The sequence below is a fragment of the Myotis lucifugus genome, unplaced genomic scaffold (genome assembly GCF_000147115.1).
Source record: "Myotis lucifugus unplaced genomic scaffold, Myoluc2.0 scaffold_478, whole genome shotgun sequence".
Taxonomy (NCBI): domain Eukaryota; kingdom Metazoa; phylum Chordata; class Mammalia; order Chiroptera; family Vespertilionidae; genus Myotis; species Myotis lucifugus.
In genome coordinates, this window is record NW_005871526.1 from 479,225 (window position 1) to 482,454 (window position 3,230).

The window sequence follows — 3,230 nt, forward strand, 5'->3', positions numbered from 1 at the left end:
GCTGTGTGCAGAGCACCGCAAACAACCGCTCATTACCCTGCCGCAGCCCCTGCTGGGGACGGAAGGGCTGTTGACTCTCTGCCTCCCTGAGCCAGCAAGGCCGAGGGACCTGCCTGTGATGCCAGGGCACAGGGTGCGGTGGCTGAGGGCAGAGGGACAGAGGGACAGACTGGGGCTGGGGACTGCAGTCCTCATAGGAGGCGTCTGAGACAGAGGTATTTGGGTTTTATTCCATGTATTGGGAGAAGAATGTGCACCTCGTTCTGTTTCTGTTCTGACCCGAGGGTGACCTTGAGCGAGCCTCTGGAGCGGTGGAGGACAGCAGGCTGTGCAGGCGGAGGCGGCCTGGCCCCAGCAGTGCTCCGGCACCAGCAGGCAGGGCTTCCGGCGCCAGCGCCCAGGCCGCTCTGGGTCCTTTGGCTGTGACCTTCACTTAACATGGGGGAGAATGTGTCAGCAGGACAGAGGGCCCCTGGTGGGGGCAGGGAGGCAAAGTCTCTTTGTCTCCACTTGGAAGCAATAACTTCTGTCTCCCTTCACCTTCTGCCTCTAAGCAAGCAGGGAGCTTACAAAGCCTTGGACTCACGTCAGCACAAAGGCAAAAAGGGATCTTGTGGGCTCGTGTTTAGGATTTTTAGAATTCAGGCTCTTTTTACATTGCCCTGCCCTGGGCTGGGGGCGGGATTCTGAGTGTCTGTTCATCTGGACAGAGCGATTCTGGCAACGCTGCTGTACTGTGTGCGTGACGTGTTTTCATCGCACGGCATCCGAGCTGTTCCGTGCAGAGCAGGGCCCTGCTGCACAGTGGGGTGACGTGCTGCCGCGTCCTATCTGCTGCTGCTGCCAACGCCCGCTGACCCCCCTTTAAAGAGTACCACGGGCTCAGGAGGGGGAAAGCTGGGTGGGTTACCTTTCCCAAGGTTAGTTCTGACTTGCTGCTTGGAGCAGAGGGGGTGACACTATCTTGCCTCTCCTGGCGACAGTGGTTGCTGAGGCAACACCATTAAAAATAACGGAGACAGCCCTGACCGGTGTGGCTCAGTGGATAGAGCGCCAGCCTGCGGACTCAAGGGTCCCAGGTTCAATTCTGGTCAAGGGCATGTACCTTGGTTGCAGGCACATACCCAGTGGGGTGTGCAGGAGGCAGCTGATCGATGTTTCTCTCTCATCGATGTTTCTAACTCTCTATCCCTCTCCCTTCCTCTCTGTAAAAAAATCAATAAAATATATATATATTTTTTAAAAATAACGGAGACAAAGAGAGTCGGAAGCACAGCTGGGGGAGCGGCAGGACCAGTGGGCTAGAGTGACGAGTGCCTGTTCACCAGCAGTGGCAACAGGGAAACAACATCTAAATCTCTGCTCTGACTGTCTGCAGGTGCTTTGCCAAGACAATACTGACAAACTACCCTGAGGCGAGGGGTTGACAGAACCATCTTTATGATACAAAGGTGAATGGCACAACTTGGTCAGGAGCGATGGTTTAAGTGCTCCGGAGGGCATTGTGGGTAATTGGGGTTTCTTCTCTTTAAAGCACTCTTTTCTGACCTCCCCGTGACCTCTAACGTGTAAGCCTAATGGAGCTGTGAGCCCTTGGGGGCCAGAGAGTAGCTGTGCCGTGGCTCCATGCCGGGTCAGTGACCTCAGGAGAGACTCAGGAGGGGACCTGGCCGGTGGGCAGAGGAAGAGGGCTGGCCCGTGGGGTTCAGTCGGACACACTTTCCTGCTTAGCGGGCTCTCACAGTTAGCTGACGTGGAAAGGGAAGTAGAGCTGAAGAGAGGGGAGGTGTCTAGAGGGCCTGTGGTGAGAGAAAAGAACGGATGGATTAAGGGAACAGGCTCAGAGTCCAACAGAAGGAAACAGTTAAAGCAAGGACTAGAGTCAGGGATGTGCTGGCAATAGAGTGTTGGACTTGAAGTCAGAGATCATGGGACTATAGAATGTGCCTCTCTGTCCCCCATGAACCCACCACATCAGGGTTTGCTCCCACCTCCCCCGCACCTTCTCTTGTCAGTGTCCCATGATCTCCGCAGCAAGCCCAGTGGTCAGTGCTCAGCCCTCCTAGCAGCACAGGCCTGCTGGTGGGGCCTGCAGGTGGGGCAGCCCTCCTTCTCCTGGACGTGTCTGCTTCTCCTGGTTTCTGAGCTGCTGCAGTCTCCTGGCTTTCCTCCCACCTGACGTCTTTTCCGTTTTCTTTATTGATTTTTCCTCATTTCTGTAACCTCTAATCACTAAATACTCCAGGACTTGACCCTTTTCTCTTCTCTATCTGCTCTATTTGAACTCACCCCGGTGGTTCATCCAACCTCCTGGCTTTAAACGCCATCCACATGTGAATTGCTGCTCATTTCTCTCTGCAGGGCAGATGCTTCTCTCTACCTCGTCTCCAATACCCAGCTGCTTATAACAGCCTCTCCTCTTGGATAGTTAATGGGCATCTCAGATTGTCCAAGAGAAGCTCCTGACCCTCTCAGTCTCCTCCTGGGGCTCCTCCATCTTGGGAAATGGCAACTCCATTGTTTAAAGTTCCTCAGGCCAAATGACATTCTTTGGATGTCATCCTTGACTCCTCTCTCGCAATGTCTCTTATCCAATCAATGAATCAACCAATTACATTGCTCATAGCTTGAAAAGATACCCAGAATCAAACCACGGCTCATCACCTCCAGTGCCACCGCGCTGACCCAGGCTGGTCACCCTGCCTAGTTTTCTGCTTCCTCTCCTGGGCCCCTTTTATGCCAACTGCATGCATCCCCTCTCACTTGTAGTGAAAGTAAACTCCTTAGAAAGACTCGTAATGTCCTATGTAACTGCCCAACCCCCCCCCCCCCCCCTTTATCTCTGCTCATCTCCATACCCCTTTCCTCCTTCCTCTCTCCACTCCAGGTGCATCCCTCACACAGGCTAGTCACCCCCCTCCCCCCCCCCCCCGGCCCCCGGGAAGCCTTTGCTGGGAAACACACCCCGAAACCTTTTCTCCTTTAAGCCTTTTTGGGCCACCCGGTCTCAGGGGGTTGCTGGAAACATGGGGTGGGGGCCGGAGTTCCCACAAGAAACCGGACCCCAAACCCCCTTTCTTGTTTTTTCTGTGGACGTGTGACCCACTGGCAAAAAAACAGGTGGGGTGTTTTTTTTTTGATTTTTAGGAAGAAGAGAAATTTTAGTGGGGGAAAAAACAGCTCAAAAAGGCGCCCAAATTTGACGCGCCACGTGGGAGCCCGAAACTGGG

At 54.3% G+C, this 3,230-nt stretch overlaps 1 protein-coding gene across 3 annotated transcripts in view; it reads left to right on the forward strand.

Moving 5' to 3' along the window:
- PCP4L1 (Purkinje cell protein 4 like 1) overlaps positions 1-3,230 on the forward strand; it is a 13,026-nt gene that overhangs the window by 4,880 nt on the left and 4,916 nt on the right. The window contains exon 2 of one of the 3 annotated variants that reach the window (XR_002826391.1): positions 1,379-1,451. The exons of the other annotated variants lie outside the window; for them this stretch is intronic. The gene's annotated coding sequence lies outside the window, so the exon portion shown is untranslated. The remainder of the gene's footprint in view (positions 1-1,378; positions 1,452-3,230) is intronic. 3 annotated transcript variants of the gene reach the window in all.